Source organism: Balaenoptera musculus, chromosome 15, assembly GCF_009873245.2.
Source record: "Balaenoptera musculus isolate JJ_BM4_2016_0621 chromosome 15, mBalMus1.pri.v3, whole genome shotgun sequence".
NCBI lineage: Eukaryota > Metazoa > Chordata > Mammalia > Artiodactyla > Balaenopteridae > Balaenoptera > Balaenoptera musculus.
Window position 1 is genome coordinate 35,863,933 of NC_045799.1, and position 16,683 is coordinate 35,880,615.

The following is a 16,683-nucleotide window of genomic DNA, read 5'->3' on the forward strand; positions in this document are numbered from 1 at the left end:
GGCCTCTCGAAGTTTAAACTCAGAACTAATACACCATTACTTCCACCACATTCTATTGGTGAATATAAGAGACAAGACCAGCTCTGATCAAGATTAAAAGGATACTATGGTGTTATAGGGAAAATGATGTGGACACAGGGTGGCTACTAATACAATTAATCCATCAACACCATGTACATTCTTTCACTTATAGAGTACATACCAACTGCAACGTACTGTCCCTCTTACTTAAATACATCCTCCATTGACACCTTTGATGTCAAGGGTCATGTTTCATTCACTACTGAATCCCCAAACCCACCATAGTGAAATCTCTCAATAAATACTGCATTTACAGTGAATAAATTTGTTTACCCATCCAGTTATTAGTACTAAGGTAGAAAAAAATAACAATTGATATGTGAATAATAAATGTCATTAACTCAAAGCTACAGTGTTGTTTAGGCACCTCATGAGTCAGCAGCACCCTGATAATAGGGCTAGACCACACAGAGCCATGTTCTTTGACTTTTACTTATGGCACCAACCCCAAAGCACAAAACTGCTTATGACAGATGAAGTTAGGTCAATCACCAAATAGTAGATTCTGGATCACAGATGGAGAAAGGTAGGCTCACCTTGGATTCCAGGCATACCAACAGCCTCTTTCTGCCCACAAGCGAGAACTCAGGAGCCATTCTTTGCCCCCTGGAGTCCCTGCACTGTTCATTTGTTTCTTTGACCCTTCTGCATATATTTTTAATTACAGTTTTATTAAGCTATAATTCACATACATAAAGTTCACCTTCTTAAAGTACACATTTCAATGGTTTTTAGTATAGTCAAAAGTTGCTCATCAATCACCACTCTTAATTCCAGAACATTTTCATCTCCCCAAAAAGAAACACCATACTCATCAACAGTCACTTCCCATTCCTCCTTTTCCCCCATTTCTTCTCCTTAGTCCCTGGAAACCACTAATCTATCTTCTGTCTCTGAGGATTTGTCTATGCTGGACATTTTAAATGATTAGATTTATACAATATGGGGTCTTTTGTGTCTGGATTCTCTCAATTAGCATAAAAATTTTAAGGTTCAGTTTTCAACATGGATCAGTGCTTCATTCCTTTTAATAGTTGAATAATACACTATTGTGTAGACATTGTATTTCTTCATTCATCACTTGATGGACATTTCGTTTGTTTCCACTATCTGACTATTATAAATAATGGTGCTATAAACACTCATGTATAAGTTTTTGCATGGAAATATGTTTTCAGTTCTCTTGGGTATATACCTAGGAGTGGAACTGCTAGTTCAAATGGTAACTCTGTTCAATTTTTTGGAGCTGCCAGACAGTTTTCCATTTTACAGTGCACCATTTTACATCCCCAGCAATATATGTGGATTCCAATCTTTCCACATCCTTGCCAACACTTGTTGTTTTCTGCCTTTTTGATTATTGCCATCCTAGTGGATATGAAGAGTATTTCACTGCAGTTTTGATTTGCATTTTCCTAATGACTAATGATGTTATGTGACTTGGCCATATGCATATCTTCTCTGGAGAAATGCCTATTCAAATCCTTCGTGCATTTTTAATTGGGTGGATACTTATTTTAAAATCTGGGTCCCCTTTCTTGATTTTTGTCCTCCAGTCCCTTTTGTATCTGTCTACCCCAAAGCTTAGTCTAAAAAGCCTCTCTCAGTTTTCATTCTTCCCTGGGCCACTGAAGAGCTGGAAGTTATTTGGAAAACGGTGCTGGTTATTTTCTATGTGAAGTCAGAAAGTCACTTGTCTGCTTTTTTTTTTTTTTTTAACTAAATGTTGAATATTTGTTTATTTTCCCAGATTTCACTCTTCCTTTTAAAAACAAGCTGCAAAATAAGTCTCATAAATGTGGGTTGAATTCACTGGGATTCAGTGACATTTTATGGAAGGAAATTTATTAAGGACAAGTGGCATGGGATATTGCCATGGAAATATTTGCCACATAGCCTTTAAGAATTGAAGTGAATTACATAACATGCTATCAGACTTATGTTATCAAGAAGCTTAATGTGTCAATAATAAATATATCAATAACAAAGAAAAGATCTTGCCAATTAAACCCTGACTCTTCATCAAACATTAAGGCACATCCCAATTTCAGAAAGGTTAAAAGTAAAAGTGTATCCAAGTATACTACTAAAGAAAATCATCAAACCACAGGGGAGGAAACAAAAAGAAAAAGAAATGAACAGAGAAGAAGTACAAAAAAAATGGGAAAAAAAGTAATAAAATGGCAGTAAGTACATACCTATCAATAATTACTTTAAATGTCAATGAAATAAATGCTCCAATCAAAAGACATAGACTGGCTTATTGGATTAAAAAAAAGAAAAAGAAAAAGACTCATCTCTATGCTGCCCATAGGCGACTCACTTCAGGGCTAAAAACACAAAGAGACTGAAAGTGAGGGGATGGAAAAAGATACATCATGCAAATGGAATTGACAAGAAAGCAGGGGTAGCAATATTCATATCAGACAAAATAGACTTTACAACAGAGGCTCTAACAAAAGACAAAGAAGCACATTATATAATGACAAAAGTATCAATACAAGGAGAGAATGTTACACTCATTAACATTTCATCAGAGAAATGTAAATCAAAACTATGAGATATCACCTCACACCTGTCAGAATGGTTATCATCAAAATATCTACAAATAACAAATGTTGGCAAGGATGTGGAGAAAAGGGAAGCCTTGTATGCTCTTGGTGGGAATGGAAAGCAGTAAGGACGTTCCTCAAAAAAACAAAAATAGAACTACCATATGATCCAGCAATCTTATTCCTGGGTATATATCCAGAAACAAAGAAAACACTAATTCAAAAAAATACATGCACCCTAATGTTCATAACATCATTATTTACAGTAGCCAAGATATGGAAACAACCTAAGTGTCTATCAACAGATGAATGGATAAAGAAGATGTGGCATATTACTCAGCCATCAAAAGAATGAAATTCTGCCATTTGCAGCAATGTGGATGGACCTAGAGAATAACATACTTAGTGAAATAAGTCAGACAGAGAAAGACAAATACTCTATGATATCACTTATTTGTGGAATCTAAAAAATAAAACAAACAAATATATATAACAAAACATAACAGACTCACAGATATAGAAACCAAACTAGTGGTTGCCAGTGGGGCAAGGAAAGTTAGGAAGGGCAAGATAGGGGTATGGGACTTGGAAATACAAACTACTATGTATAAAAATAGATAAGCAACAAGGATCTATTGTATAGCACAGAGAATTATAGCCATTACTTTGTAAAAACTTTTCATGGAGTATAATCTGTAAAAATACCAAATCACTATGCTGCATACCTGAAATCAATATAATACTGTAAATCAATTAGACTTCAATTTTTAAAACAATTTTAAACAATTTTTTAAAAAGTAAAAGTGCATCTTAGAACCAATAAAGTATCATAATTTCCTTTCTTTTTTTATTTCAAAGAAGTATCTGCTTCATAAGAACCTAGGGTTGTACATTTCATTTATTTAAAATCATCAGAAAGCCCAGTCTCCAGAGAGCACAGTATTCAAAGTAACACCAGTCCAAGACCCAAAAAATAGTTGAAAAGAAAATAAATTTGTTCTGAAATGTCTATAAAATGTACCAAAATAAGATTTGATTCATAGCATACTACAAAGTCTCTTAAAATTGCTTTTCCCATTTCTTCTTGTTTCTCTGTATGTGATTGTCATATATAAAGGAGCTTTGCTAGTTCCCTGGTGGTCCAGTGGTCAGGACCCAGTGCTTTCACTGCCGTGGCCAGGGTTCAATCCCTGGTCAGGAAACTAAGATCCCGCAAGACGGGCTGTGTGGTAAATCAATCAATCAATTTAAATTTCAAAAAAAAAAGGAGCTTCCCCCCAAATCTCCTTCAAACACCAGTCTGTGTGAGCTCTTGCTTTCTCTCCCCCCAAACTTCATCTTTGGATTTATTCTATTTTCTTTAACCTTCTGAGTAATCCTTTAACCTTTCCAATGTAAATCATTCTCGCCTTCCTGAATGCTCTAGTGTTGCCCAATTCAGCTCCCAAAAGGCTCATAAGTGAAGCGGGCAAAAATAGAATTATTCTTACACTGGGAGAGACTGTAGATAGTCCAATATCAACATTTTTCCAGTAATACATTCAGTCAATACAATTCAATAGACACCTACTATGTTCCAGGCACTGGTTCTGCCCCAGGTTCAATTGGGTTAGAAGCCCAGGTTTCTTGGTCATAATTGTGCCCAAATAAGTATATCTTTAAGGCTACTTCCTCAAAATGAATCATATTGTGTGTCTGTACCCCAACACAGTTAAAAAAGAAAGGTTTACTTCTCTTTTATCATGAGAGTGCTACACACATGCATGTGTATGCACACTCAACCGGACGGGGACAGAGGGTCTTCAGCATCAAAATGACATTTAATACCTTTTTATCCTCCAAGAGTTGCTACCCTAAGTCCCCAGTTACCTGCAGCAAAGGGCAGCCCCAGACCTGGGCATACCTGAATTTTCACCTGAATATGCTGGATGCCACACTCTGCCTTTTCTATTCCAATGGCTGTAGACTTTGGCAACATGTAAATAATGTGAAAGCAAGTTTTTATGATTAAGGAATCAAATTTTTTGTATTTTATTACAGAAAGTTGAAATAACATGTATGAACAAAAACAATAAAAGAATGTACTCTTTTCATGGAAAAAAAAGTTCAATAATATGAATTATTCTATCTTATTATGTGCTAGATTCTAATTCTGGGGATATAAGGCCATGCTCTTTATTTATTACCTCCCTAAGCCCCACATAACCCAAGGGAGATTGGATAACCACGTGGCTTAAATTAGTTATTCCAGCTGTTCATGCCCTCTCAAATCCTCTCTGCTCATCCCAAGTTTTTCCCTGTCCATTCAGAACATTGATTTTATAGTGGTCTCTGAGAAAACTATCATTTTCAACTAATAATCCTACTTCAGGATTCTTCTGACCCATCTTTCCATTCATGATACTCTCTTCAGCTGTGTCTAAACTACTGATATCTTATCTATTGAGTTTGTTTGCTATTTCAGTTATTGTATTTTTTTAAATTTCTACATGTTTTATTTGGTACTCTTTTAAAACTGTTAGGTCACTTTCCATAGTGTCTGTTCTCTGAAGATTATTTCTACTTGTCTTTTTTCCTTTAGGTATATTAAATAGTTTTATATCTGTCAGTTTCCCAGTTGGTTTTTGCTGGTTCTTTCTTATGTTTTATCTTCTTCTGTGCTTAATTAATTTTTACTGTATAGTATTTATTTTCCTTGAAAAGTCATTTATGAACATTCTCTGAGACCTAAAATGGAGATACATTCTGACAGAAAGAATTGGTGTTTTTTTCTACGTGGTGTCTAGGGGAGTATCCAACCCAAGTACTTTCTGCGTGTTTTTTTTAATGTTTCTGAACCATTAATGTATGTGATGGTCTATTTTAAGGATGAAAATTCTTGGAAGGCTAGTTTGTAGACACAATCTCTTTGGGACTATTTTTCCTCCAGCCAAGAATCAAAGAAACTTTTTGCAGGCCCTATAATAAATACAGGGTTAGGATTACGTCTGATTCTCCTTTATTCTAACATTGAACACCTTGGGGCACTAGCCTAGTGGGTGAAGGGTGTACAGTTAAGACTCTCTGATTTGAATGGACTCTTAGGCTTTAATTTTTATGTGTCTCATCCAATGAGGCCATCAAAATTGAAGTCCACATTTGTCTGAATAGGTAAATATTCTCAGGATAAAACTGGCTTCAGTGCTCTGCTTACTTCCCTGGATTCCAGCTTTCCCTTATATTTTGGCCCAGTAATGACTTATTACCTTGTCAACTCTTCATTACCTCTAAGAAAATATTTTGGTTTCTACTTTATCTAGCATTTTAGTTATTCTCTGCAGGACAGTTACTTAGTTTCTATTGGGTATATTTTGAAATTTTTAAACTATTTTCCTGAAGAACACTTTTGATACTGACTAGACCAGGTCCTGCATCTGGATAACATGAAAATATTACTGTCAATACCTGGCAAAGTACTCAATCAAAGTCTAAAAATCACGTGACTCTTTCATTGCTTGGGGACATTCTTCAGTCTGCCTTAGACATCTCAGCTGAAATAGCAATTAGATAGGGAAATATTATATAGAGATGGCAAAAACTCTCCCTGTAATCTAAAAACCTTCAAATTGTCAAATGTACGTATGATATCCTTGTAAGATAAATTTAGCATTTAGAGCTCCAGTTTCTCCCTGAGATCTGTAAAAACTCATCTAGCCTGACAGTTCCCTGTTGGATGTACTTCTGAGAAGTCAGTTATTCTCACCAAGGCCAATTTTAATTTATGCACACTAAATTACTGCTGAATTTTTTGTGTGATTTTTTTTTTTATAGAAGGTGTAATATCAAATTTAAGGACTAATGACTTTCAGAACAGTGTTAAGAAATCTGATCCTGAATCACCAGATTACCTAAGGAAAGAGATGTTTTGGTTATATGATATTTTTCACTAAGAAATAAGCACAAAATTGATTCTTATTCTTTATTGTATCTCTAGTGTTTATTGTAGCACTAGGAAGACAATCAATAAAGGTTGAATGAATTAATTAACTTGTGGCAGATTGATTGAAAAAAATGGCATTAATTCTTTACAGCCTCTCTATATTTTTGTAATGTGATTTAGTAGATTCTGCCATCAAGGGGGTGACGTCTTGTCTCCAAACTTGAATCTGGGCTTTGGCTAGTAGAGTGAGATGACTCCCATAATCCAGTTCCCAGACTAAAACTCTACCTTTTGGAACTCTGAGATCACCATGAGAACAGGTCTGTGCTGCCTACTGGAGGATTGAAACTTATGAAGCATAGTTGACCTCATTTTCCCAGCTGAAGCACCGGATGTTACATCACACCAGGTGTGTGATAGAGCCCGACCAAGATTAGCTAAGCCATCTAGCCAACAAGCTGCTGATCATGGACCCATGAGTGAGCCCGGCTGAGGTAGCAGAGCTGGCCCAAAGCAGCAGAACCACCCAGCCAACCTGCATATTTGCAAATATTAATAAATGGTTTCATTTTCAGCAGCTAAATTTTTAGGTGGTTTATTTCACAGCAGTAACTAACTGATACAAAATCTTTTTTACAAGACATCTGAAGGTGTTTTAGAGGAGAGGACACCACATTGGGATAAGAAGTCCTCAGTTCCAGTTCAGTTTCTGCCACAAGCTTATTAATCTTGAACAAAACACTTCAACCTCTCTATGCCTCAGATTTGATGTTCCTTTAAGTTCTAATCTTATGTATTGTGTGGAATCCCCCCAAATGCTTTACTCTATATTTTGCCTAAATAGTGAGAAAAGTTGTTTTCTTAAAATAGTTTAGCATTTATCGAGTCCCCAAGGAATCTGCTTGTATCAAGTATTGGAAATTGTAGGAACTTGAGCTGAATGTGTTCTTACTCTAAGCCACCACCGCCCACCCCTGAAAGTATATTTTTAGAACAAATCCTTATTGGAAGCTGCCTATAATTTTTGTTTTCTTTTGATTTTGCCATTCCATTCTCAAAGTAGAAGTCAAACAAACAAAATCTATTAAAATAAGCATCCTTGTTAATCAAGGCTTTAGTGAACTTTATACTATACCATCATCCCAAAGCGGGACACAAAACAGATTTAGCAATGGAACAAAAATACCACTTTATTATCCATCTGGCTTTTATTAATTGATTATATTATTGGAGTAGAGAGATGTAGAAAATTGGACCTCACAGTCCTCAATTCTGAAAAGCATAATGGATTCATGGACACAAATGGACACAAACACACAGATCTGTGTCTATAAAAGGGAAGTCCATGTAACAGTGATTCTTAATGTGTAAGGATTAGGAACCTCTCTGAAGATATGATGAAAACTAGGAACCCTTGATTCAGAAAAGCCCACGTATGTACACATTCACGTGATGGACTTTTTTGTGTTTTTGCCTTCTCAGCACCTTATAAACACGGTTCTTGTGCTTGAAGATTTTTCCACCTTATCCCTAGAATAGACACTACAAATTCACTTCCTATAGTTGCAACTATGGTACAGACACATGGCCTAGGTTCAACCTTTCAGGTACAAATGCACAAGACATTTGGAAGCAGGTGTAGCACAGATTCTTTCTGGCTAGGACAGAGGCAAAGACTGTGAGCTTTCAGAAACAGTAGTGGGTAGAGGTCCTAGCACTGTGCTCCGTGGCAGCTGGTGAGGTGTGGTGAGTAGGTGTGCCAGGAGCAGCGGCAGTAGTTCTTCCCCAGAACAGTCTGCGGTATAATGCTGGAGTTGTTCCTAGCTCTGTAGCTTCCAAGCCTGGTTCTCAGACTTTCAGGGATGCAGTGAAAACTATCTAAAGCCCTTTAATAAATTCTTAAACTATGTGTGCAACAGAGAGCTCTGACTGATACACACATAAAAAATAGATTTTCCACATAATTCCAAGATTTTGTACAATTTTCCAAAGACCATTCATGGCTTAGCTCTCTTAGAATAGATAGGTGCTCATACATTAATAATATAATATATGTAATAGTATAATACAGGTGGAAAGGTAAAAAGTGGAATGGAGAATGGAGGCAGATAGGGCTTCTTGGAATGAAAGAATACACATTGGGTGGAGTAACAGACTTGGCTCTGGTCTTCACTTTGCCACTAACTGCCTAGTCATTCAGCACTAGGCAGCATCTAAGTCCCCTGCCCTGAATCTGAGTGGCATGGTGACCAATAGAATGAGATGGTAGTAATGATGCATCACTTCCAAGGCCAATTCAAACAAGGTGATACAGCTTCTGCCTTGTAACCCTGGGACACCCTGAGCCACCATATAAGATTTTGAACTACCAAAGACCACGATGCTGTGAGCAAACCCAGACTGAATGGAGAGGCATGTGTGGTGCACCTGAGGTACTAAAAGCCAGTATTACCTGACAGATAGACCTCCAGAATTTTTCATGCAAATTGATAAATTAGCCCAGGACAATAGGCATCAACCAGGACTGTCCTGGGCAAAATTGATGTATGGTTACCCTACTGAGCATTGCCTCTGAGCTAAGCACTTGGGTGTCTCTTTACCTCTAGATTTCCTTAAAATTGGGGGGACGGTTGTTGAGCTAGTAGTTGTCACAATTCCCAATTCCTGGTGCTTAAGGATAAGACAAGCAACAAATTCACACGAGACAGCTGAAAATGAATAACAGAACATGGCAGGGACTTCAGCAAGCTGCAAAGCACAACTAGAGGGAACAACTCAGCTCCCATATTTATTATCAGGAAGAAATGTGAGCTCACCATTTTCTGACATTCTGATTTTTTTTTTTTCAAGAGACGTTAGGAATCTGAAAATCTAAGTTAAAATTTTCAACTTAAATTCAAAACATTTTAGGCAATTTTAAGGTGGCCTCTGTGAGCTAGACAATTTCAATGAATTCTTCAGGTTTATGGACCAAATTAACTTAAATATTCTGCTGCCACCTTTCAGTATCTGCTAATCCTGGCTCTCTATGAGCTCACTTTGGGGACAGCTGTCATCTTTGTTAGAGCGTAGCCCACTGTGTCACAAGCCACTGTTTTTTCTTGTCTCATAGTTCCAGATCGAAGCTCCCTTTCTATACCTTGTGTAAAAGGAGTTTTAACTCTATCATGTCAGTTTACATAAATGTCCACTCAGGTGCAGAAAAAACATAAAAATCATTTACCCCATGTATTAGTCAGCTATTGCTATCATAATGTTATGTAACAAATATCCTAACAGCTTATAACAACAAGCATTAATACCACAATCACAAATCTGGGCTGGGCTCAGCTGGATGGCTCTACTTTAGGCTGTGGGTCCACTAGACTGTGCACTGAATTCAGATTTGATCTTTGTAGGAGAGGCAGCTACCCAGACGCTCTCTGGCAGATCACCAGAGTGCAAGAGCCAAGCCGAACTGCACAAGTTCAGTTAAGGCCTCTGTCTGCCTTAGACCTGCTAACATTTGATGGGCTAAAGCAAACCCCATGGCCAACCCCAAAATCAAAAGAGCAGAGAAGAATACTCTACCCACAACCGAAAGGGGAGAGAAGAGAATACTTAATCAAATAGAATCCAAACTCTCATACCCAAGAGGTCTTTTCCAAAAACTCATTTTCTTTCTAAATAATCTCCCCAAACAACCTCTCTCCCAGGCTTTGCTGGCTCCCTGTGGAGCTGACGAACTCTTGGACTTCACCACAGTGGACTTTGGCCTGCTGCAAAACATGTGGTGGGTGGCAGCAGATGCCGAGGGCTTGGAAGCTCTCAGTACAAGTGCTCTAAATTAGGAACAAAGCATTCCTCGGACTACGTCAAACTTTAAAAATAAGCCTTTGCTCCATACACAGCTAACGACCTTGGTGAAGACATTCAAATGCCTCATATATGATGTTCAAGTAATTTCTTGGGAGCAGTTACCATAAGGTTTTTCCATCCCGTCTGTGCCCTGCCTCTGAGGTCTCTCGTTCCCCTTGTTGTCTTGGGTCCTTGTTCCCAGGTGGCCTGTTTTGCACAGAACATGATCCTTGGCCGGTTCTGCAGTTGTAATCTGTGCAGGCAAATTTTTGGGCACATTAACAGATGTCAACCTAATGTAAGAAACCTGAAAATAGGTGGTACCTTGGGGAGATTTCTTTGATATGAATATTGCTTACTTAGTCTGCTGTCATGATGCCTTCTAAGGAGAAAAGTCAACCACTTTCATGGTATTATTTCACTAAGGCAGGGCCTCATGGGACTGGAACATAGGGCACAAGCTCCTTTAAGATGTCTTTTTCTAAAGAAATTGTGGAGCAAGGTGAACCTATTGCCAATTCGAGCCTCAGTGAAAGCGCACACGCACACACCACACACACACACACACACACACACACACACACACACACACATTACCTAATGTCTCATAGCAGACCCTGGAACCAAGGTGCACAAAAAACCTTGAAGGAAATATTAGTCAGAAGTGGATTGACAGATAGGATGGACCGCCCCAGTGACTCCTTATTCACTTTAGAACCCAGAGATAACTGGACCACCTCCTGGCCAATCTTGGTACATGATCACATTCCAAAGAAATACAAGTCCCTAATTTTTTTTTAAAAGTACATTATTTTAAATCTTCCAAGAATACTCAAAGTAGTGTCAAAGTTAGAGGTAAATATGATCGCATAATAAGACACACTTGTCTCCCCATCACCAGCTTCTTGAAGTCCTGCATATCACAGCAACTATTTAGCCATATTTGTTTCCTCCAATTTTCCCCATCTATTTCTCCAAAAATCACATGCACACACACAAAAAAAAGAATCAGAACCTAAGCAGCCAAACAAGGGATTCCCCGGAAGGTAGAGAGGCAATGGATGCATATCAGTGAAATGTATGCCCTGCTCACACTTGCTCTGGTCAATTTCCACACCTCAGACCACTGTTGGCTCTTACACTGGGCCCAGAGCTTCTCTGGTCAGATGCCACATTCAAAGCCATACTCTGTGTTATATAAAATAGATAATCAACAAGGACTTACTGAATAGCACAGGGAACTCTATTCAATACTCTCTATATGGGAAAAGAATCTGAAAAAGAATAGATATATGTATATGTATGACTAAATCACTTTGCTGTGTACCTGAAACTAACACAACATCAACTGTACTCCAATATAAAATAAAAATTAAAAAAAAAAAACAAAAAACACCAGACTGTGTGATTAAGAAAACAGAACTGCAGCCTGAAGACCTTGGGTCAAAACTGTCCCATTACTTAATTAGCTGTTTGATTTCGACAAGTTCCTTTGTTTTAATTAACCTCTTTCCTCAACTACAAAACAGGAACAAAAATTCCTACTTCACAGTATCATGGTCAAGGTTAAATGATACAATGAACATGAAATCTTGAGACAAATGGGCACTCTACAAACCTGTGCTGATTCTGTGAGACAGTCCAGGTGGGAAAGATCACCTAGATAAGCCATTTCTCAAACTTGTTTCTTCATTTATATCCTGACCCTAGAAAAATATCAGAGCTTCCTGAGAAATATAGCACCAGTCCACTGAAGCAGTCTTTGGGAAGTGGTACAGCTTTCACAGGGCAGGACATCTAGTGTTGAGAGTTCTTCCCCATGTACTAAGAGTACAGTTATAGTTAACAAGATGGTGGAATATGAATTAGACTCCCTGGTTCATCCTTGGGACAGAGGAACAAACTCCAAGGAGCCAGGTACCTGCTCTCTGAGACTCTCTGTGTACCCCTCTGTCCCACTCAGAGGTTTGCTATGTTGGTGGCCCTTATAAACTTCACTGAGTTTTAGTTTGTCTCTGTCTCCTTTTACTATCTAAACAGTGCCTGAAATGTCTGGTCCACGGAGAGCATTAACCAAGCTATCCGGAGTACAGAATAGATTGCTATTTATCCAACTTGGTGTCAAATCCAAGAGGAGGTTTTCTGAATTGAGGCAATTCAGGATGGCTACGTGGGCTTGTGCAGTCTGTGGACCCACCGAGGGGGTAACAGAGGATGAAATGAAGCCCTGAGTCATAACCTCAGCAGAAGGGATGTCGTCTCCATAACTCGACTGCTTGCATTTTTAAAGTAATTCTCACCGAGGTTCTGTAGGTGCTGGCCACAGTCCTGGAGAGTTTGATAAACCTTCTGATTATTGATCTAAGAATATTAGGGAGAGACTGAAACTTATCAGAACTCCTTAGAGGAAAGATGCTATTATGTGGACATGATCCTTAATTGCTTTCAGGACTTTTCATGGAAGGCATTACCTACCAAGGAGAGAGAAAACTTAGCTAATGGACACAGACCAAACTCACATATTGAGTAGAGGGCCTCAGAAAAAGAGAAAGAAGTACGCCATTTCAAAACAACAAAAGTCGGTTTTCACAGACGAGTCAGTCTGGCAGGTTGTCAAGAATTGGTGGTTTCGTTTCAGTCACTTAAGCTATTTAACATAACAGGAATTCTGACTTCTTCTCACTGTTAGACAGTCCCCTCCATTAAGAAAACAGCCATCTGTTGGAGCCATATGCTTTCCAGAACAAGAATTCTTTCTCATTTTGTACCTGAATTGTTTAAAGTTTCAATAACAAGTTTGTAAACAGAAATGTCTTCTCGGGCTTGATAATGAGTCAAGACTCTTCCTTCAATATGGAAAGAGAACTTCAGTGGAGATATCTTTTATAAAAGTTAACACAATGCTTAGAAATGTATATTTGTCTTGCACTAGACTCTGAATCACCATCCCCCTCTCCGCAGGTAAGGACATAATCTTACTTCACTTCCAATGCTTGAGATGAAATAGACACCCAGTGTCTGATTAATGAATGAAGGGACTAAAGTGATGTAGTTATTTTGCATTGTCTTTCTTTTCAAAGCCCAATGTGAAACTTGTTCTACATTAGTCTAACAGGAAAGTACAAATAGCACATTTTTGATTGAAAAAAGTTTTATATATACACCGAAATGTGTGGTTTTTTGGTATATTAAACATTATGTAGTATATTCTTCATATGTATATGTGTATATATATGTTCTATATGTATACAACACACACATTTATGTAATACAGAATATCTTCCATTTCTTTACCAGCACTTAAATAACCTTGTCTAGCCACCATCAAGTGTTAAGAAGTAGATAGAATTTGTCATTGTTTCCAATTGATGAGCCAGAAGTTCCCAAGTATTCCTTTTCCTGTCCAGGTAGACATAAACTGGTAAATCCATGCTTTCAACCACAATAAGGATGTTTCTCTAGACCCTTTCTCCCCAAGTGTGGTCTGTGAACATCATCTGGGAGCTTGTTAGAAATGTGGAATGTTGTCTAAACCCCAGGCCTACTGAATCAGCATCTGCATTTTAACACGATTTGGGGCTGGCAGACCATGGTTAAACAAAAGTTTCCAGGCCTCTGTGATGGACTGCCCCACTATACCTGGAGAGGTAGCCAATGCCTAAGACAAGGAAGTTCGACTTCTAACAAAGAGGAGACCCCAACCAGCCCCTCCCATCTCTTCCATCTTTCTCCTTGGATTTGAAATAGATGTGAGGCTGGTCACTCCCAGACCCATTCCCTTCTCTCAGAACTGTTGGCTGTGGAAATTAAGTACTTTGGATAGAATGGGTAAAAAAAAATATTAATTCTTTATGAATTTGTGAGATTATTTCATCTTGTGCTTTGTTTTCTGTGCCTTGTCAGCCTGGGCTATTTTTCTTAGAATGAAGTAACTGTCTACATACTCTCCATTCGACCTTGCATGGAGCTTATGAACATGTAGGTTTTTCGTGTTTCTAAAGATGATGACAATGATGATGATGACAGTTATGGTAATGACATGCTGAGAGTACTTCAAAAACTCCCTCCTAATCATTCTCACCGATCTGCTCAGAATTCTAAGGAACCCGTGATTTTCGAACCAAGTTATATGGAGCCCTCAGTCTTATGGTAACAGAGAGGGAGAGGAGGGTAGAAGGGGGAGGCAGCTGGCTGGTTTGGCAAACCCACACAGATTGAGGTTAATATCCAGAGGATAGGTGAGCATCTTTGCACTGATCATTTTTCTATATTAAAGACTGATCATTTCTTTGCAAATAAATTTTATTTGAACATAAGATTCTCCTCTTAAAGCAAGTCATTGGCCTCAATTATTGCTGTGGTTGTATAGTTATTAGATCTTAGAATATCTAGTAGTAAGATATTTCTGGAAAGGAAAGAGAAGCATTTAAGAGAATGAAAAAATATATTTTAGTTTGGAGAGATTTTTCAGTCCATGGTGGTTGATAGAATTTGTTTGCATATTTCAGATTCATACCTAGGTTTCAGCGATACCATGAGATGTTATGATGAGGGAAATACAAATATTGATAACATTTAAAAAATTTTAAAGGTCCCAAATTCTTTAAAGGACCTGGAACACACAACTGAGAAATTCCATAAAAGAGTTTCCTTGTATGGGTACATTCTGGACAGGGTGATTTTTAAAAGTCTCCTTGGAATGTGTTAAACTCAGTTTTGTCTGGAGTCATATGAATGTGCTAGATATTCCCTAGTGACCTACTCCACTACAGCAATTCTATGATTCTGAGTTTACTTTTCTATTACTGAGGTAGAAGGCTGTGTCAGTTCAGAATCACAAACTTGGTAAGTTAAGTTGTATTGATAACAAACCCATACTTGTGATATTTCCATTTTCCATTCATTTTGCCCTCACTCTGTTTCATGATCTTGTCGATTCTTAGATACACCAAAAAAAAAAAAAGAAGAAAGAGGAATTATTCCATTTTTGAATTGCTATTACTATAGGTGTGTGGCAGATGAAATTCTCTAAAGATGGCCACCAAATCCCATCCCATATGTTCTTCTTACAGTGTGATGGTAACACTCCTCCCATCAAATGGTGGGACTGTGCCCTCTCCCCTTGAACCTGGACAGACCTTTTGTGATTGCCTTTACCAACAGAATATGGAGGAAGTGACACTGTAAGACTTCTAAGACTATATGATAAGAATAGCACTTACTTCTGCCTTGGTCTCTTGGGACACTTGATCTTGGAACCTAGCTGCCATGCTGTGAGGAAGTCCATGATACATGGGAAGACCACTTGTAGGTGTTCCAGCTGATGTCAGCTGAGCTCCCAGCCAACAACTAATGTTGATCACCAGACATATGCCCAAGGAAGCCTTCAGATAACACCAGCCCCAGTGGTAGTATGACAGCAGCCCCATGAAAAACCCTGCCAAGCTGAGTCCAATCAACCCTCAGAACCATGAGAGATAATAAGAAAATCCTTACTGTTGTTTTAAGCCACTAACATTGGGATTATTTATTACACAGCAATGGAAAAAATACTCAACACCCTGTGTTTATTAGGACAGAATAAGCTGTGGTCCTGCATGCTCAACTGAATTTTCTGTCCTGAATAATTAATTCATCATTAGAAGTGGATGCTATTAATTTTAGACTATACTGTAATAGCTTTCATTTCCTAAGGGAGCAATTGGATTTTGCTTATAAACCAAACATCATTCCACCCTCGTAACTAATTTGACTAATTTCTCCATTTTCATCATGATTAACCATTCAGTTATCAAGGTCTTCAGATACTTTATATTTGCAATGTTGTCCAAATCCCTCATGCTAAAATGTCTCTAACCCCTTAGCCTCCTGTCTCCATATTCCCAGTTCTACACAATGCCACCAGACAGACTTTTTTAAAAATTACATTTATCATGTCATTCTATGGCCCCCAAATCCCCCAAAATATTCATGCTACTTAAACTAGTGTTGCAAACTCAGAGAAAAGCAGAAACGAAAGACTAACAGAGTTCTGAGACTGATCAAGTCCCTACTTCAGCCACACCTTAGTTATACAGACAACAAATCTCTCTTTTTCACTTACGCCAGTTCAAATTGAGTTTCTCTCATCTGCAAGCAGAGAAGTCCAGACAAATACATTAGGAATATCCTTCAGAATCCAGCATAGTCCTAGGCCCACAACTGGTTATTTAATAAATACATGTTAAATTCATATAGAAAGGAATACAGTGTGATACTACCCAAACTAAAGGAATGATTAAATTTTAAATAGAC